Source organism: Mobula birostris, chromosome 9 (genome assembly GCF_030028105.1).
Source record: "Mobula birostris isolate sMobBir1 chromosome 9, sMobBir1.hap1, whole genome shotgun sequence".
Lineage (NCBI taxonomy): Eukaryota > Metazoa > Chordata > Chondrichthyes > Myliobatiformes > Myliobatidae > Mobula > Mobula birostris.
Window position 1 is genome coordinate 147781897 of NC_092378.1, and position 22066 is coordinate 147803962.

The following is a 22066-nucleotide window of genomic DNA, read 5'->3' on the forward strand; positions in this document are numbered from 1 at the left end:
ATGTTTCGGGCCGATGCCTTTCATCAGGACTAGGAAGTAATGGTGCCGAGTTCTTCTGCAAGTATTTATAAAGGCCATTAATAGACTGGCGACGGGGAAAGTTTACTGGGGGCAGCTGTAAACGAACAAGTTGAGCTCTGACTTCAGGGAGCTGTTCCAGGAAGGAGGAAGGAATGGATAGCGTGATAATGAAAGCTAGGATGGTGAACTTAATCAAAGAGGGAAAAAAGTTGAAAATAAATTAATTATCAAAGCCCATATATATCACCAGAAAATCTAATCTTGCAGGCATTATAGTGGAACAAATAAAAAAAAACTACACACGAACAAATATTGGCAAACAGCCAATATTCCAAAGCTAACAAAATGTACATATACAAAAAAGTAAATAAGTAAGCAACACATTCAAAATGCTGGAGGAACTTAACGGGTCAGGCAGCATCTGTGTAAAGGAGCAATAGTCGATATTTCAGGCTAGAAGGATCTTCTCCGTAGATGCTGCCTGATCCGCTGAGTTCCTCCAGCATTTTGTGTGTGTTGCTTTGGATTTCAGTATCCGCAGGTTTTCTCGTGTTTGAGTTGGGTAGTCAACATGAGGGAGTGCATAAAAATAACTATCTTTCAGTCAGGACCACAGAGCTTGTCTGGGTTGAGGAGCGGACAATCGACAGGAGGATTTATTAGAAAGGGCCAATAAAAATACAGCAAATGCAAGCGGAGAGGCCATCCTTTTGAGTGTTTAGAGTGGATTTGGCTCATCAGGCTTAGGCGAGATCAGGCTTGGGTGAGGTGAAGTATCTTGTAAATTACTCTCTGTCTGCCAGAAGATGGGAACTGGAGTGATAGTGCTGAAGATATAAAGACACTGTGCATTGAGACGTCGAGCAAGTTCACTGACACCCCGTCGACCTGTCCATTCTGTGGGCGGCGGCAGGAGTCAGTGTACCAGGCTTACACAGAATGTGAGAGGTTGCAGACCCTCTTTCAGTTTCTCAAGGGGCTGCGGCTGAGGTTCTGGCTGCACTTTAGTCCCACGCTCCTCATACGGGCACCCAGTTCGGAAGGGGGCGGGGCGTGAGGAGGATCTCCTGGTGGGCTTGATCCTGGGCCTGGCCAAGATGGCATATTGGGGGACTTCCGGGAGCGGTGAGCCCCTCAGGGTATTGACTATTTTACAGATGGCTGTAGCCATATTTTAATCTGAGTGTACTTACTGTCTTAAAAATACCGACTGTCTGCACCTTGCGCACATGTGATGTAAATAAACTTTTATACTTTTGTAAAAAAAAGTAGACTCCCAGCAAGCAGAGGCTGATGATAGGGCAATCAACAGGATGGGTTGCAATGTAAAAGGTGGGCAAATTCAATAGTGTGAATACAGGACAGACTGAAGTTATTATATTTGAATGAGTGCAGTATATGGCATAAGGTAAATGGATTTATAGCACAGTTACAGATTGACGTGCAAACATATTTCATAATTGTTCAGTTGCAACAAGTCCTAGCAGACTTAAATGGGATTTGTCTTTACTGTACTCACTGTTCATGATCTCCCATCCCTTGGTCCTACATCGACATCCCCCCAGGCGTCATTGACTCCCAGCCCCTTATTCCAAGTCCACTCCGTCCTGCAGGCTACGACCTCTCCCTTCTCGTGTCTTCTCTCTTCTACTTTCGCCGAACAAAAGACCGCAAATTCCTCACTCTTGGGCACACAACAAGATAAGACACTCCCCTCATTGGACAGCGCACATTCCAAGCCCCCATTACTTCTCATCATAACCGAAACACTGCTGCTACAGAGAATTGAAAGGCTTGTCATATGAGGAGTGTTTGATGGGTCTGGGCCTGTACTCACTGGAATTAAAAGAATGAAGGGTGACCCCATGAGACCTATAGAATGTAGAAAGTCCTCGAGTGCATGTGGAGTAGATAGTTCCTACAATAGAGGAGCCTAGAACCAAAGTCTCTGAATAAAGGGACGTCCTTTTAAGAACAAAGATGAAGAGGAATTTTTCCAGGCAGAGAGTCATGAACCTTTGAAATTCAATGCCACAGGTCGTTCTGGAGGCCAGGTCATTGGGTATGTTGAAGGCAGAGGTTAAAAAATTCTTGATTAGTTGGGGCCTGAAAGGATATGAGGAGAAGGCAGGAGATTGGTGCTGCGAGGGAAAATGGAACAGCCATGATCAAATGGCAGTGCAGACTCGATGGGCCAAATGACCTAATTCTGCCCCTAATCCTTCTGGTCTCATAACCAGTCATTTGTAAAAAGTTGAGTTACATCCAAAACCAATGAAATACAGTTGATTTATAAATAAGCAATACTGAATGAAAACGTGAGATGAAGAGTTGTTGAAAATGAGTCCATTGGTTGCAGGTACAATTCAGTGATGGGTCAAGTGAAGTTGAGTGATGTTATCACTTTCAGTTCAAGAGCTGACGGGCAATAACTGATCCTGAACCTGTTGGTATGCGTCGTGAGGCTGCTGTACTTTCTTGCTGATGGCAGCAATGTGAAGACAGCATGACCTGGCTGGTGGTGTCCCTGATGATGGATGCTCATTTCCTGCGACAACGCTCTGTGTTGATCTAGTCAATGGTGGTGAGGCTGTTACTTCTGATGTATAGAGCCTTGGCCACTAATTTTTGTAGGATTTTCTGTTCAATTGCATTAGTGTTTCCAGACAAGGCTGTAATACAGCTGGCTGATATACTTTCTGCTACACATCAATAACAGTTTGTCACCATTTTAGATGTCATGCTGAATCTTCACAAACTCCTCAGAAAGTAGAGGCACTGCCGTAATTTCTTCGTAATTGCACTTACGTGTTGGGCTCAGCGCATGTCCTCTGAACTGATATCTCTGAGGAATTTAAAGTTGCTGACCCTCTCTACCTCTGATCCACTGATGAGGACTGGTTCATAGACCACTGGTTTCCTCCTCTTGAAGTCAATAATCAGCTCCTTGGTATCACTGATGTTGAGCAAGAGATTGTTGTTGTGGCACTGCTCAGATTCAATACGTTAGCAGGCATATTTCCCACACTTCAATTCAAAATTGACTACACTTCAACAAATACTCCTGGGTGCTGAGTGCTTTTGAGATCCAGGGTCATGAGAGTGGCTGCATTAAAGGTAAGGCTTCATTCTTGGTTCACTGTTGTCCATCTAAAGTTTGCCAATTAAAACTGATGCTATGTTTAATTTATCTAGTAGATTGCACTGGGATGTTCTCATATTAATGGATTTAATTATAGGTATCCTTTTAGATTATGGGGAATCCTGGAAGCAAAAGTGAAGGTTCACCATGTCTACCTTAGGGACTTTGGGATGGGCAAGAGAACTGTAGAAGATAAAATCATTGAAGAAGCCCACTTCCTGATAAAATTGCTTGAATCGCATAAAGGTGAGTCTGCAGACTAATTCCAGTTGTGCATTAATGAGTACCAGAAATTCATATTCCAGAAAAAAACACATTGGTCCATTATTGTGTGTTTGCTCCGCCTCTTGCTGAGCGGTAAATGACCGTTGGGTTTGTGTCTTTAACCTAAAAGCTGCCACCAAAGTCAAGAGCCAGACATTCATAAAAGAGTCTATTCAGGGTATTTAACATGAGTGAGGTGGTATTTAGCGTTGTCACTAACTTGTAAATGATCTGTATTTCTGTAGGTCAAGAAGTTAATCCATTCAGTTAAATGCTGCTGTGGGCAATACTACCTGCTCCATGGTTTTTGGAGATAAATTTGATTACGATGATGAAAAGTTCATCGCATTGGTGAGGAGAGTGAATTGAGAACCAGCAAGCTGAATGTTTTCAATGGGACAGGTAAATCTTATCATTCACCAGAAGCACAAAGATATTTCAATAATACAAACCCCATTTCCAGAAAAGTTGGGATATTTTCCATAGTGCAATAAAAACAAAAATCTGTGATATGTTAATTTACATGAACCTTTATTTAACTGACAAAAGTACAAAGAAAAGATTTTCAATAGTTTTACTGACCAACTTAATTGTATTTCATAAATATACACAAATTTAAAATTTGATGGCTGCAACACACTCAACAAAAGTTAAAACAGAGTTAAAATAAGATTGAAAAGTGCACAGAATATTCTAGTAACACCGGTTTGGAAGACTCCACATTAAGCAGGCTAATTGGCAGCAGGTGAGGTATCATGACTGGATACAAAAGCAGCATCCATCAAAGGCTCAGTCTTTGCAAGCAAGGATGGGTCGTGGCTCAACCCTTTGTGCCAAAATTTGTGACAGAGTTGTTAGTCAGTTCAAAAGGAACATTCCTCAATGCAAGACTGCAGAGAATTTAGGTCTTTCAACATCTACAGTACATAATATTGTGAAAAGATTCAGAGAATTCAGAGACATCTCAGTGCATAAAGGGCAAGGTTGGAAACCACTGTTGAATGCGCGTGATCTTCGAGCCCTCAGGCGGCACTGCCTAAGAAACCATCATGCTACTGTGACAATTATAGCCACCTGGGCTTGGGAGTACTTTGGAAAACCATTGTCACTCAACACAATCCGTCGCTGCATCCAGAAATGCAACTTGAAACTGTATTACGCAAGGAGGAAGCCATACATCAACTCTGTGCAGAAACGCCGGCGAGATCTCTGGGCCCGAGCTCATGGACTGAAAGACTGTGGAACCGTGTGCTGTGGTCAGATGAGTCCACATTTCAGCTAGTTTTCGGGAAAAAATGGGCAAGTTCTCTGTGCCAAAGATGAAAACGACCATCCAGATTGTTATCAGCGAAAGGTGCAAAAGTCAGCATCTGTGATGGTATGGGGGTGCATCAGTGCCCACGGCATGGGTGAGTTGCATGTATGTGAAGGTACCATTGACTCTGAGGCGTATATTAGGATTTTAGAGAGACATACATTGCCATCAAGGTGACGTCTCTTCCCTGGACGTCCATGCTTATTTCAGCAGGACAATGCCAGACCACATTCTGCACGGGCTACAACAGCGTGGCTTTGTAGACACAGAGTGCGTGTGCTTGACTGGCCTGCTGCCAGTCCAGATCTATCTCCTATCAAAATGTGTGGCGCATCATGAAGCGAAGAATCAGACAACGGAGACCACGGACTGTTGAGCAGCTGAAGTCTTAAATCAAGCAAGAATGGACAAAATTTCCAATTGCAAATCTACTACAATTAGTATCCTCTGTTCCAAAACAATTAAAAAGTGTTTTTAAAAGGAAAGGTGATGTAACACAATGATAAACATGCCTCTGTCCCAACTTTTGTTGAGTGTGTTGCAGCCATCAAATTCTAAATTTGTGTATGTTTACAAAATACAATTAAGTTGGTCAGTAAAACTATTGAAAATCTTTTCTTTGTACTTTTGTCAGTTAAATAAAGGTTCATGTGAATTAACATACCACAGATTTTTGTTTTTATTGCATTTTGGAAAATATCCCAACTTTTCTGGAAATGGGGTTTGTAGTTCAGTTACAAGAAGTCCCAGCAGACTTAAATAGTATTTGCCTTTAGGCTCAGAGGGACCAGTGTGTTTAGTCACGCATTCCTGAGCAGATTAGCAAATATAATCTTATAGAAGTGAATTGAATGACAGCTACTTGCAAAGTAATCTTGATTGCTTAAAAAATTATCCAGTGAATTTCTGCCTGAAAACAATTCTCCACTGGTCTGCTAATAAACCACCATTTTGTATAACCAGTTGTTTGACACAGATAGGTCAGATATAACCCTTTAGACTCAGTGGGACCTGTCCTTTCAGACAATACATTCCTGATCAGAACAAGAATGGTAATATGTATCTATGACCAACTATAATTAATATTAACAGCAGATTAAATTTTAAAAATATTTCTAGATTTTTATAGTGCATTTTGTGTAGTAGAATGGCTTATAGGCAGGAGTCAGCGAGTAGGAAGAAAGGGGCCCTTTTCTGGTTGGCTGTCTGTGAATAGTGGTGTTCTTTAGGGGTCACTATTGGGACCGCTGCTTTTCACATTGGATAATGGTATTGATGGCATTGTGGCAAAGTTCTGGAAGATATGAAGATAGGTGGAGGGCTAGGTAATGCTGAGGAAGTAATACAGTAGAAGCAGGCCTTCGACATAGTGGAAGAAAGGGCAAAAATGTCGCAGATAGAATACAGTGTTTGGAAATGTATGGTAATATATTTTGTTAAAAGGAACAATAGGGTGGACTATTCTCTAAATGGGGAGAAGGTTCAATCATCAGAGATGCAGAGGGACTTGGGACTCCCAGAAGGTCAATTTACAGGTTGAGTCTGTGGTAAAGGAGGCAAATGCAATGTTGGCATTTATTTCAAGGGGAATAGAATATAAGAGCAAGGAGATAATTCTGAGGCTTTATAAGACACAGGTCAGGCTGCACTGCAGGTATTGTCAACAGATTGTGGCCCCATATCTCAGAAAGGATGTGCTGTCATTTGGAGAGTCCAGAGGTGGTTCATCAGGATGATTCCAGGAATGAAGGGGTTTACAAATGAGAAGCATTAATAGATATAACAAAAATTCTTCACCACAGACTGTTGTGGAGGCCAAGTCGTTGGGTATATTTAAAGCACAGGCTGATAGGTTCTTGATTAGTCAGGGCATGAAAGTTTATAGGGAGAAGGCAGGAGAATGGGGTTGGGAGGGAGAATAAATCTGTCATGATGAACTGGGGAAGCAGGCTGAATGGTCTAACTATGCTCCTGTGTTTTATCATTGTATGGTCTGTTACAAGAATCGGGTAACCCAAAGACACACTTCCATGAAAACAACCTGATATTCACAGTAACCAACCTGTTTGCAGCTGGGAGGGAGATAACTTTGACCACCCTTCATTGAGCTGTGCTATTGAAGAAGTATCTACAGATCCAGGGTGAGGAGAATCTGATTTGCTGTATGTTCCTGTGTGAAAATCTATGCTATAGCCCTGCTCCTGAGTGTGTTAACCAGTTCCTTGGGTTCCTGAAAAGTCCACGAGGAGATAATCAGACTGATTGGTAGAGAGTCGTTCTCCAGAACTGAAGATCAGAAGAACTTGCCATACACTGATGCAGTGATCCACGAAATCCAGAGGTTTGCTAACATTGTGCCAATGAACCTCATGCACTCAACAACAGAGGATTTGAACTTCAAAAGATAAATAAAATAAACTTGAGGGATGCCTTTCTCACCCAGAAATAGTGAGCACCAGGAATAAATGCACTTTCAGCTTAATAAGATATTGCGGCATAGCTGAAGCAAGGAATGAGTATTTCAGAAGAAGTTTTAAGATGAGTGAGGTGTAAAGCGACAGAGAGAGAATTCTGGAGGTCAGTGTCTCTGAAGCTGCCCTTGGCAGAGTGAAGGACACTGGAGATCTGTTAAAGGTACAAATGTACCTGGAAGTGTGGAATAGCTGCCACATTTGTTAATTCTGTTCCAGTGGAAATACTTTCAGTGATAATTCTCAAAAGGTATTACAACGTAAATTATAAATTACATTCTTAGAGCACACCAGTGATCCCTCTGTTTTATGACAGAATTCAATGGGAAAACCCAAATGGCTACAACCCTTCCAACTTTGATGGGAAGTTTGTGAAGAGAGATGCCTTTACTCCTTTTTCTATGGGTAAGTAATTGAAATTATTGGAATGTGTGTTTGTGGGATTCCTCTTTAGCATTAGGAATGTCAGTGCCAAGGACAAGTGGTTTCTAATGGTAATGCAGACACGTGTGGATGGTGGAAAGTGAGTCATAGAGTCATCCAGCATGGAAACAGGCCATTCAGCCCATAGCTCTCTGTAATCAACAGGGACCAATCAGTATCAATCACATCTTTTTGCACTTGGACAACGCCTGAGGATAATGGGGGACATGGAAGACCCACCGTACACCATTAGAGACAGCCCACTCTTGTACTCTGGAACCCGTAGCGTGTGACCATTAACGGATTAAATTTCAAGGGGATCAACGTATGCAAAAATAGGATGTTCTAATTCCCGAGTGATGCCATCCCATCCTGATTAGCTAACAGTAAAGATTGCCGTCAAAATACCAGAATAATTGCTTACCATCGTGCGGGTGTACTAGAATCGCTTCTGTAAGAGAAGGGGACTGAACGGGCTGAGGGGGAAATCATTAGCCAAACGAATATCACCATAATAAATCTCTGTCCCGCGAGAAAGGTTCTGAATCAGGGTCACAACGTCTGAACAGTGTGGCCAGCGGAGTGGCAAACCGATTTATCTGGCGATAGTCAATGGTTATGCGTCGTGAACTATCATGTTTCCGAACTGACCAAACGGGGATATTATAAGGGGATTAGGCCGGACGTAGAAACTCCAGATTTAAAAGGGACTCGAGTATCTCATCGATTTCCTTATGCTTGGCAACTAGTATTTGCGATGTCGATCTAGGGCAATCAAGACAAGTTCCTACTGTGCCTTTCCAATCAGAATAGAGACATCTTCCTAATACAAAAAGCAAATTTGCCTGACGAAGTCGTGATAGAATTTCCCCCTTAACAACCAATTACCAAAATGTTTTCGGGTACCTGTATCTGGGAGAAGAGGTCATTTGCCAATAGAGAGGCGAGCTTTCGTTCGTACAGCATCAGTAACAGCATTGAATACACCCCTCCCCCCGTATGTAGATCTGGATTCTCAGGTAATAAGGTAACCGCAGCTCCAGTGTTCACCAAGGCAATAGGCCGCTGCTTATAGCCGTGTGACCACTAAAGGGGAATAAGTACCTATAGCCACAGGTCTCCCTCTCGAACGCCGAAAATATGAGTTGCCACAGCAACAACAGCAGTCCTGGAGCCCTGGCCATACCCCTATGCAATGGGTTGAGTAATCCGCCATCCAGGATCCAATTCACTCACATCCGGATATTGCCGGGGAGCGTCCTACTTTTATGGATTATCATTACAGTCCGATATAGGGGCCGGAAGGGTGACCGGTCCTATCGAAAGCAACACACCCGGTTACAATGTTTACGGTACAACGCATAAAGAACCATTTCTTCAGTCTTTCTGATGGTATTCTGCAATCAACGTGTTTGGTGTGATCAGGGGTTTAATATCGAACGAACAATTTGGCAAGAGGGACATACTCTTCCCATTAAACAAACCCTTGATGAATTTCAGCACCCCAGCTCTGCAATCTCAGACTCAAAAGATTCAAGGTTCAAATTCCACGCCAGGGATTTCGGCGCAAAGTGGAAATGGAGTAGGGGGGATATCCGTTAACGGTGGAGGGAGAGATATCTGGTAATGGTGGCCCATTGAACAAAGTAACAACTATCAAGGACAAGCGGTTTCAGATGACAAAGCAAACATGTGTGGATGGTGATAGAGATATCCTGTAAAGGTGGCAGGAGAGGTGCTGAATTGGGAGGAGGGAAGGTTGTAGATTACTCAGCTCGAATATGAAGTATTATTTTTCTAGTTTGTGTGGGACCATACCTTGTCGGGATGCCAAGGACATACAGATCAGTGTTGGAATTGAAAAAGCTTCTGCCTATCACCTTCTGGCCCCTGTCTCACCCCTCCTACTTCTCGTGACACAGATCAGCTTCCCTCGCCACTCTCAGCGCTGAAGCAATATTGCGAACTGAAACGCCCACAATTCTTTCAGTGGCATTAGCGCAATCACTCGAGTTCAGTAGGATGTTCGCCCAAAGCGTTGTCTGTTCTTCCTTTGATGGTGAACGCCTGCGTTTGTAAGTCTAGTGCGAGCAAAGGGTGTTGGGAACGGTGAGACTGGAGCGCTGCGGGAGGGGTGTGGGACAGCCGGCAGAACACAGGTGTCAGAGGGTCAGGGGTGGCACGGGGGCGGTCACATCCAGCCCAGAGACTCCAGCAAGGTCGTCTGATTCCAAACAATTGGTTTGTTGATCATTACAGAATGTCTCTCTGATGCTTCCTGCTCCCTCCGCTCTCCCTTCCCCTTTTCCCAACCATGATTTCCCCTCTCCCTGCCCTCTTCCTTCTCTCAGTCCACAATAGAGACCTATATCAGAATCAGGTTTATCATCACTCACATATGTCATTAAATTTGCTTTCTTTTGTGGCAGCAGTACAGTGCAATATATAAAATTACTACAGTACTGAGCAAAAGTCTTAGGCACTCTGGGAGAGTCTAAGACCAGAGGACACAGACTCAGAATAGAGGGGCGTCCTTTTCCTTTTAGAAAGGCGATAAGGAGGAATTTCTTTAGCCAGAGAGTGGTGAATCTGTGGAATTCATTGCCAAAGGCAGCTGTGGAGGCCAACTCCTTATGTATATTTAAGGCAGAGGTTGATAGATTCTTGACTGGTCAGGGCATGAAGGGATATGAGGAGAAGGCAGAAAATTGGGGCTGAGTGGAAAACTGGATCAGCCATGATGACATGATGGAGCAGACTGGATGTGCCAAATGGCCTAATTCGGCTCATATACCTTATGGTCTTATGATCTGCGAAGATGCAGAGTTTTGTGGATCCAGTGGTCTCACTTCCTCATTTTCAAAAGCTTCAGGAAGGAATTTTTTTATTCAAGATTAAAATTTCAGGATTATTTATTGTTATTCTTCAGTACACGTGTAAAACAGAACAAAATCATTGTTACTCCAGATCCAAAGTAGCACTAAAAACCAATAAGCATTAAGAACACAAAAAAATACAATAAATATAAATATAAGATTATCTTATATACCTAGACTGATGGTACATAAAGTAACACTTGGTACAGGAGTGTCTGTACATAAGGTGACTGACAGGAAATTATGAAGTAGTGGGGTGGGGGTGTAGAGGGGTGGGTTAGTAGGTGGAGGTATTGATCAGCCTGACTGCTTAGAAATAATAACTGCCTTTGAGTCTGCTTGCTTAGCATGAATGCTGTGTAGCCTCCCTCCCGGATGAGAATGGGGCAGACAGTCTATATGCAGAGCCAGTGGGATCCTTCATGATATTGCTGGACATTTTCTCCACACCTTTCTGTGTACTATAAATGTTATTTTAGTGAACCTCTGCTTTCATCTCTACTTTCTCCTCACCCTCCCTATGTGTCTCGGCATCCCACCCCTGATCTGAACCCACCTCCTCCTCTTATCTGTCTCCTCTATCCTTTGCTCTTCTGTCCACTTCTTCTCCCAAGAATTGTCCCATTCTTTTGTAAGGGTCTGCTGCTTTCATTGTTGGGACTTGCTTTTTCTCTTTCAATATATTTTGCCGTTGGCTACCTGCATCACAAAAAGGTGTCTGGTTTTGCCCTTTGTTGCTGGGGAAGGGTGAGGGCAGTTCACATATTAGATTAGATTATGAGGACATGCAGTCCTCTTTTATTGTCATTTAGTAATGCATGCATTAAGAAATGATACAATATTCCTCTGGTGTGATATCACAAAACACAGGACAGACCAAGACTGAAAAAACTAACAAAACCACATAATTATAACATATAGTTACAACAGTGCAACAATACCATAACTTGATGAAGAACAGGACATGGGCACAGTAAAAAAGTTCAAAGTCACTCGAATGTCCCACATCTCACGCAGACGGGAGAAGAAAGAAAACACTCCCTGCCATAGCCGACCACAGTCCGACTCTGAATCATCTGAAAACTTCAAGCCTCCGATCAGCCCTCCGACACCAAGTACCGAGCACCATCTCTATTCGAACGATTCGACCTCAGTCTCGGTCGCCAGCAGCAGGCAAAGCCGGGGATTTTGGGGCCTTCCCTCCGGAAGATTCTCGATCGCAGTAACAGCCGCAGCAAACCGGCATTTCAGAAAATTCTCCAGATGTTCCTCTCTGCTTTCACGTCTGTCTCTACCAAATCAGAATTGTCCACGACCCCTATTTAACAGAAACGATATCATTTTCACTGGAAAGCTGCACGCGTGCAGTGCTCTGCTACCTTCTCCTCCCGCATAGGCATATGGTCTATGATTCAGATTTTTTTTAATCTCATGTGCATCCAAACATACAGTAAAATGCCTCGTTTGCGTTAACAGGCAACACAACCTTTGGAAGTGCTGGGTGCAGCCTACAAGTATCACAACACATTCTGATGCCAACATAACATGCCCAGCAGAGCAAGACAGAACACAAGTAATGAAGCAACAACAGCAAAACAACTTTCCTCCCTCCCACACATCCGCACTCTGTTCTCCAACCGGACTTCGGACTTCAGCCTCCAGTGCCCTCAGACTCACAGACATCGGGAATGGACATAGTGAAGGCGGAAAGGATTAGTTTAGGAGAGCATTTGATCACTAACTTTCATTAGCACAGGCCTTTTCTTGTGCTGTACTGTTCCGTGCTTTACATCCCACCTGTTCAAAACGTGTACAGAATGGATTAAGCTCATCAGGAAGGGACGTGTTTGGACCTGTAGCCCATCCTAGGGTCTAGGGCCTGCCACAGCTGATGGCTGGTCTGATACTGTACTGTACCTGTCAACGTGGAGTAGAGAGCAAGTTTGTAAATCTTCTGAGAACATAGGATTTTGGGAATGGCAAGGGTGGAGCATGGTGGAAGGAGAGCCAGGGTGGGGAGTGGCATGGGTGCAGACACACCCAGCCCTGAGACCCCAGGCAAGAACATTTGATTCCAAACAATTCATTTATTGATCATTACAGAATGTCTCTCCAGTGCTTCCCACTCCCTCCCCTCTCCCTTCCCCTTTTCCCAACCATGATTCCCCTCTCCCTGTCCCCTTCCTACTCTCAGTCCACAATGGAGACCCATATCAGAATCAGGTTTATCATCACTCACGTATGTCATGAAAGTTTTTTGGGGGGCAGCATTACAGTGTAATACATAAAATTACTACAGCACTGGTGATATCGAAAAAGAAGGAGAATCCTATCTGCAGGCTGAGAATAAACAGGGAAGACATAAAAGAAGTGCAGAGCTTTTGCTACTTAGGAAGCTGGGTGACATCAGATGGTAGGTGCAACATGGACATCAAAAGAAGAATAGGGCTGGCAAAAGACACCTTTACGACAATGAAGAGAATACTGACCAATACTAAACTAGGCATGACAATGTGGGTTAGTTTGTAGCCTATGGCTGCAAAGGGGGGAGGTGGGGGGTTGAAATTGAAGGAGGGGGGTGGGAGTCTGTGGAATACTCCAGAAGTAAGGGTAGCCAAAAAAGGGGTGCATCAAGTCAAAGACCCAATGTAATGGGGGACAACAAATTGAGGAAAATAGGTGAGTTGGAGGAACTTATAGTTCTGTTTAAAATTAGAAGGAAGGAAGGGGAAGGAGGATTTAGAGCCCTTAATCCCTTGAAAGTGGCAGCAACATTAGAGAACCAAATAGGTAAAGGATTCCAGGCCAAGATTTTGTCTAATGGATTGCTGAAAATTTGTTGCAAAGATGTTGACCAATATAGCAGTGCTAAAATGGTGGGAAAATTGGTTGTGAAAGTGAAGTGTATTACTCCAAAAGAAAGGAAGGGAGTTGGGGGGTAGTGTATGGTATTTGGTCTGGCATGACTGAAAAGGAAATCTTGGACAATATTAAAGGTGGTCGAGTGATTGAAGCCAAACGATTAAACTCGAGAGGAGGAGGTGATTGGGATTCTCCTGTCCTACTGGTTTTTGCAGGTGACGTTCCTCCAACTAGAGTCCATCTTGGAAGCATGTCTTATCAAGTTAGAAAATGTATTAGACCTCCCTTGCACTGTTATAATTGCCAGAGATTTGGACACATTGCTGGTTCATGTTGAGGTAAAAGATGTGTGAAATGTGGAGAGGATCATAATATTAAAGCATGTAAGGCAGCGGCACCTAAATGCAGTAACTGTGGAGGGGATCGTGTGGCGGCGTTCAGAGGATGTGAGAATTTTATCAGGGTAAAGCAGATTCATGTTGTTAGTAACCAACAAAAATATCATATGTTGAGGCAGTAAAGAAAGTTGATATAAAGCAAAGAATAAGTAAAGAAAAGATGGGAACGATGGGGAGTTAGCACATTCTGCATTCTCCAACTATGGTTCCTCCAGATATGTTGCTAATGACCATAAGACAGAAGACCATTCGGCCCATCGAGTCTGCTCCGCCATTTTATCATGACTACAGGGTCTTTTGGCATTTGTTGTTGATGTATTGGTCGGGGCTAAAACTACAACTAGGAGGTCAGATATGATAAAATTAGTTGTTGGAGCTGCAAAGAGATTCCTTGATATGAATCAGATTTTACCGGAAAAATTGCATGAGTATATGACAGACAAATAATTGCTGAACACTTCCCAGTTGTAGGGGTCAGAGAGTATTGAGGAACTTTATGTGGATGAAGAGGCCAATAATCAGTATTTGGATGTTTTTAATATTACAATGGAATGCAAGAAGCTTAACTGCAAATGGTCAAGAATTAAAATGATTTGTTGGAACGTTTAATGATAAGCCTGATTTGATCTGTATACAGGACACATGATTAAAGCCTCATTTAGATTTTGTGATCCTTGGATCTGAAAGTTTGAGAGCTGACAGAACGGGTAAATCTGGTGGAGGGTGTACAACCTTTATAAAAACAGGACTGCAGCTTAGAAGGCTTGATTTTAAATTTAACCTTGAAATTGTGGCTGTGGAGGTTTGGAGCTTTTGTGGTCAAACAACATTGATTAACTTTTATAATTCATGTAATATGATGTTATCAGATTTTGATGAAATTATGAATAAGGTAAGATCTCCAGTAATCTGGGTTGGAGATTTCAATGCCCATAATCCTATATCGGTTGTGAATGTAAAGATAGTAATGGAGCAGTGGTAGAGGAGTTTCTAGATAAATACAACATGGTACTTCTAAACGACGGAAGACCTACAAGATTTAATATTGTAAAGAATACTTGTAGTCATTTAGACTCATCAATCACTTCCTCAAATTTAGCCAGGATCAGGGAATGGGATGTTGTGGACAGATACACACTAGGAAGTGATCACTATCCTATATTATGTAGATTTGGTAAAAATTTGATAGAAGTTGAGTAGAGGGCTACTAGGTATAATCTTTCTTCGGCCCGTTGGAATGAGTACCTGGTGAAAGCTGTGGATATAATAAAAGTGATTGATAGCGAGGCTCTATAGACGATTGGAATGAATTGCTCTGTTCTATAATTCATAAGGTTGCTTAGTTGCTCAGTTAACTATTCCACTACGGAATGTTCCTTAGGTTTGAGCATCAGTTCCGTGGTGGAATAAAAATTGTGATATAGCAGTAAGAAACAGAAATAGAGCTTACAGGAAATTAAGAAAGTACCCAGTGTTAGATAATGTTATGGAGTATAAAAAGGAAAGAGCAGTAACAAAGAGAGTAATTAAAATGCAAAGAGGGATAGTTGGAGAAGATTTTGTGGAACTCTGGGCCCTGAGACACCTATAAAGCAGCTATGAGCGATCATTCACAGAATGTTAGGGATATATAGGAAACCATCTATCCCAGCTTTGCTGGACAGAGATATTGAAGCTGTAACCAATAAGGAAAAGGGTGATATGTTTGTAGAGGTGTTCCAAGCTTTACACAGTTGTGGAGAGCCAGGTGATTGGGGAAAGGAAATTATGTTAAAGGAAAGTTGGAAATTGGACAGGAGTTTGGTGATAATATAACCATATAACAATTACAGCACGGAAACAGGCCATCTCGGCCCTACTAGTCTGTGCCAAACTCTTACCCTCTCCTAGCCCCACCAACCTGCACTCAGCCCATAACCTTCCATTCCTTCCCTGTCCATATATCTATCCAATTTAACTTTAAACGACAACATCGAACCTGCCTCAACCACTTGTGCTGGGAGCTCATTCCACACAGCTACCACTCTCTGAGTAAAGAAGTTCCCCCTCATGTTACCCTAAACTTTTGTCCTCTAACTCTCAACACATGTCCTCCTGTTTGAATCTTCCTCACTCTCAATGGAAAAATCTAACCACGTCAACTCTATCAATCCCCCTCATTATTTTAAACACCTTTATCAGGTCCCCCTCAACCTTCTACGCTCCAAAGAAGAAAGACCTAACTTGTTCAACCTTTCTCTGTAACTTAGCAGATGAAACCCAGGCAACATTTTAGTAAACCTCCTCTGTACTCTCTCAATTTTATCGATATCTTTCGAATAATTCGGTGACCAGAACTGTACACAATACTCCAGATTTGGCCCTACCAATGCCTTATACAAATTCAACATTACAACCCTACTCCTATACTTAATGGTCTGATTAATAAAGGCCAGCAAACCAAAAGCTTTCTTCGCCTCCCTATCCACATGAGATTCCATCTTCAGGGAACTATGCACCATTATTCCTAGATCCCTCTGTTCTAAAGCATACTTTAATGCCCTACCATTTATTATGTATGTCCTATTTTGATTAGTTCTACCAAAATGTAGCACCTCATATTTTTCAGCATTTACCTCCATCTGCCATCTTTCAGCCCACTCTTCTAACTGTCCTAAATATCTCTGCAAGTTTTGAAAACCTACCTCGTCATCCACAACACCACTTATCTTTGTATCATCTGCATACTGACTAATCCAATTTACCACCCCATCATCCAGATCATTAATATATATTGCAAACAACATTGGACCCAGTACAGATCCCTGAGGTACACAGCAACACACCGTCCTCCAATCTGACACACAGTTATCCACCACTACTATCTGGCGTCTCCCATCTAGCCACTGCTGAATCCATTTTACTACTTCGATATTAATGCCTAACGATTGAACCTTCCTAACTAACCTTTTGTGTGGAACCTTGTTAAAGGCCTTACTGAAGTGCATACAGACAGCATCCACCATTTTACACTCATCAGCTTTCTTAGTAACCTCATCAAAAAATTCAATAAGATTTGTCAAACATGACCTTCCACGCACAAATCCATGTTGACTGTTCCTAATCAGACCCTGTCTATCCAGAAAATTATATATACCATCTCTAAGAATACTTTCCATCAATTTACCCACCACTGACATCAATCTCACAGGCCAATAATTGCCAGGTTTAACAGCTCCATAAATTTGTTTTTCTCCCTTCAGGGATTGCAGGAAGCTGTCCAATCAGGTTCAAACACTTTTCCTGGTAGATTTGGACTTTGTTAAGAATTGCTTAAGCATTTAGATGACTCTGTATTAATAGAAATGTTAGCTTTGTTTAATTCAGTGTGGAAAGAAGGAAAATTAACAGTAGAATGGAAGCATGCGGTGGTAGTTCCAGTTTTAAAGCCAGGTAAAGGCGCGTCTAGTCCTAGTTTGTATCGGCCTACAGCTTTAACATTAGTGCTTTGTAAAACTATGGAAAGAATGTTCACCAACAGACTTGCTTATTTTTTAGAAAATAAAGGACAGTTTACTGCCTATCAAAATGGTTTTAGAACTGGAAGATCAACAATGGAATCTGTTGCCCCTTCACAGCATGATATTAAAAAAGCGTTTCAAAATAGAGAAGTAAGAAGTGTATTTCTAGATATTGAAAGAGCATATGACTCACTATGGAAGGATGGTTTATTAATGAAACTCGATGATGCGGGAATTAGAGGTAGCATGTTTAATTTGATCAAAGGTTTTCTTACGGAAAGGACAATTCAAGTCAGAATAGGCGGAAAAGGCTCCAAGTCAGTTAAAATAGGTAATGGTACCCCTCAAAGAAGCGTCATTAGTCCAGTTCTTTTTAATGTCACAATAAAAGATATCTTTGATCAGGTAGGGACAGGATTTGGCAAATCGCTGTTTGCAGATGATGGAGCAATCTGGAAAAGAGGAAGAAATGTCAAGTGTATCTTAAAGCAGGTACAAAAGCAGGTACAAAAGATCAGTTGAAAACTGGACAAATAAATGGGTTTTCAAGATTTCTGCTTCTAAGTCCAAATATATGATTTTTGGCTTTAGAAGAAAGATTCCTGATTGTGAATTGTGTCTATATGATTCCCCATTAGAAAAAGTAAAGGTATACAAGTTTTTAAGTGTCTGGTTTGATGAAAGACTTACTTGGAGGGTTCATATAGGTAAAACAGTTGGAAAGTGTGAGGAAGTTTTAAATGTTACGAGAAGTATTGTTGGATGCGACTGGGCAGCAGGGTGGGAAACCATGTACTTTATACGTCTAGCTATGACTAGATCAGTTACTGATTATGGTTGTATTGCTTATGGTTCTGCTGCTACAGCAGTGCTTGAAAAATTAGACAATGTGCAGTCCAAAGCACTTAGACCGTGTTGTGGAGATTTTAGAACAACATCAGTCCCTGCATTATGTGTGGGGATGAGAGAGGTGCCTCTCCATGTAAGACGAGTTCAACTGGGTCTGCAGTATTGGGCAAAACTAGATGGCTTCACTCACAGTAGGTATGTATACATTACTGATATATATTGCTGAAAAATAGCGTAGTACAGTCCACATTCAATTGTGGGAGTGGGAATTTAGATTTATTACATGTTAAAGGAAACATTTAGGAATGAAGATGGAAGAAAAGTCAAAAACATAAGTGACTCTGCAGATGCAGGAAATCCAGAGAAAACTCACATAATCAGTAAGTCAGGCATCGTCTGCAGAAAGGAATAAAGAATCAATATTTTTGAGCCGAGACCTTTCATGTGGACAGTTGATGCCTTGGTCCAAAACATTGACTGTTTATTCCCTTCTTTCTATCTGCCTGACCTTCTGACTTCCTCCAGCACTTGAGGGTGTTACTATAGTACATTGAGGTAATGCAAGGGAAACCTCAGTCGGCACCAACCCTTGAATAGAACTGTGCCCGTTACCTCTGCCATGGCCAGAGTTGTCTGCTCTATAGTTTTTGGAGAATGATTTGACCATAAGGACAAAATATTTCTAACTGTAAGAAAACGGATACATGAAAATTTTAAACTGCTTGGATTTTCCAGAGTCAAGGTATTTATTCAACTACAAACTCAGGTTATGTTACTGATTCTGGACAGATGATCTCGGCCATTTTTCCATAGTGACTGCATTTCCAAAGTTCTTCATTAGCTGTAAGATGCTTTGTGAACTTGCAAGAGGGACATGAAAGGGCCCTTTGAGTGCAAGTCATTCTTTATCCTGACACACACAAATCTAAAAGTTCAAAGTAAATGTAATATCAAAGTATTTATATATCACGGTATACACTACTATGAGATTCATTTTTTGCAGGAATTCACAGGAAAATAAAGAAATGCAATAGAATCAATGTAAAACTACATGCAAAGACTAACAGCCAATGTGCAAAAGACAAACTGTAAAAATAAAGTAGTAATAGATAGATTGAAGGTTAGATAGATAATACTCAGAGCATGGGTTGTAGAGTCCTCGAAGGTGAGTCCATAGGTTGTGGAATCAGTTCAGTTGAGATGGGTGAAGTTATCCGCGCTGGTTCCAAAGCTGGTGAGAGGGTAGTAGTTGTTTCTGATCTTGGTGGTGTGGTACTTAATGCTCCTGTACCTCCTAAAAGACACAGCCTGGTGGTGCATCACTCCTGTTGCTGATTGTGGAGGAGATGTTCTTCCCAACCTATACTGATGGGGTACTAATTGAAATTTAGACAATTCACAGCCTGTATATTCACAAAACTATGTTAGCAAAGAAAGTGAAGTCGTAATACACGTATATAGCATTCCCTTTTTATTTTCAGCCTAACATTGAACAATATGTTGATATGCTCTCTTTGGCAGACCCACCATTCAATACAACTGTGCCTGTTACCTCTGCCATGGCCAATATTGTCTGCTGTATAGTTTTTGGAGAACAATTTGCCTACAAGGATGAAATATTTCTCAGCATAAAAAAAAACTGATACGTGAAAATTTTAATCTGCTTGGATCTTCCAGAGTGCAAATAAACTGTATCTTCAGTATTACAATGGAGTTCCGTTTTAAATTATTTTTGAATGGCATATTGCCATTATAGTGTTCCTTGTAGAAATACACATGAGAGTTTATATGCAAACACTCTACATCAAAATACATCCCATGGCCACTTTATTAGGTACTCCTGTCACCTACATATTAATGCCAATATAGTCATGTGACAACAACTCAATGCATAAAACATGCAGGCATGGTCAAGAAGCTCAGTCGTTCTTCAGACCAAGCATCAGACTGGGGGAAGAAATGAGATCTAAGTGACTGACTGTGGAATGATTCTTGGTGCCAGATAGGGTGGTTTGAGTATCTTAGAGACTGCTGATCTCCTGAGATCTTCACACATAATAGTCTCTAAAGATTGCAGAGAATGGTGCAAAAATATCCAGTGACCATCAGGTCTGTGGGTTAAAATCCCTTGTTAATGAGAGAGATCAGGGGAGAATGATGAGACTGGTTCAAGCTGACAGGAAGGCAACAGTAACTCATAACCACATGTTACAACAGTGATGTGTAGAAGAGCATCTGTCACTGCACAACATATCAAGCCCTGAGTGGATGGGCTACAGCAGCAGAAGACCACAACATACACTCAGTGGCCACTTTTTAGATACAGGATGTACAGTACCTACCTAATAAAGTGACTTCTGTGTGTACAATACATTGCTAATACCCCATTATGTGGAAGTTATCATAGGACCATAATCACCAAGCACTACAGCACAGAAATGTCCTTTAACTGACATAATCTGTATTGAATTGGTACACTTCAAAACAACAGGTGCATTTTATGTCAGTGTCATAATGGGGGCATTGGGAAAGGACCCAAATACAAGACACAGCCACTAAATTACAATGAACAGGACTTGACTAGAGTAGGGATGTGACAGGATACAGATAAGGAGCAGGGACAAGAACGCAGAACTGGGCTAGGACATGGAAAAGACGGGGAACCCGGACAAGGAACTATGCACTAGGAGCCTGGGCTCCGAGCCAGAGACTGGACAAGGACCCAGAGAGTGGGTCTTGCCTTGGGCTCAGGCCGCAGAACCAGGCATGGACATGACATGACTACTGGACAGAACGTGGCTGGGGTCTAGAGTCTTGAGGCCTGAGGCTGGGGTCTTGAGTCTTGAGTTCTCAGAGGCCAGACGGGAACATGACAGAGCAAAGGTACTTCAAGGCAACTCCTGGCAGGACGCAGACTCCACCCGATGGAGGCAAGGGATAGGAAGGGGCAGAACCAATCGCAGGGTAATGGCAAATGGCCTGGCTTGCCCGACATAGGCAAGGGACAGGAAGGGACAGAACCAACTGCAGGGTAACAGCAAACAGCTTGGCTTACCCGATGGAGGCAAGGGACAGGAAGGAACAGAACCAACTGCAGGGTAATGGCAAATGGCTTGGCTTACCCGATGGAGGCAAGGAACAGGACGGGAGCTTGGTCCAGGGTGGCTCCAAGACTCGAGGCGACCAGTAACCTCAGCGGGCTACGGAACAGCTGAATCCATATCTCGATGACTGCACTAGCCTTTCACCGGAGGGGGGAGAGGGGGAGGAAGGGGGGAGGGAGGGGGGGAGGGAGAAGGGGGGAAGGGGGGAGAAGGGGGGGAGAAGGGGGGGAGAAGGGGGGGGGAAGGGGGGGGAAGGGGGGGGGGAAGGGGGGGGAAGGGGGGGGGAAGGGGGGGAAGGGGGGGAAGGGGGGGGAAGGGGGGGAGGGGGGGGAGGGGGGAGGGGGGGGAAGGGGGGAAGGGGGGAAGGGGGGAAGGGGGGAAGGGGGGGGAAGGGGGGGAAGGGGGGGAAGGGGGGGAAGGGGGGGAAGGGGGGGAAGGGGGGGAAGGGGGGGGGAAGGGGGGAAGGGGGGGGAAGGGGGGGGAAGGGGGGGAACGGGGGGAAGGGGGGGAAGGGGGGGAAGGGGGGGAAGGGGGGGAAGGGGGGGGAAGGGGGGAGGAAGAGGGGAAGGGGACAGGAACAATCCAGCAACCAAGCCCTGCTCTCTGCAGGTATTTATCAGTCTGCTGAAACTAGAATCATGTGCTTCAATTAGAGTGCTCAACAGAAACGGGGTAAACCAGAAAACCTGGACCAAGGGTCAATGGACCGGATCATGAACTGGAATGCAGACTTCACAGACCAGACCATGATAGTCAGAGAAATGTATACAATATACATCTGAAATTCTTTTTCTTCGCAAACATCCATGAAAATAGATGAGTGCCCCAAAGAATGAAAGAC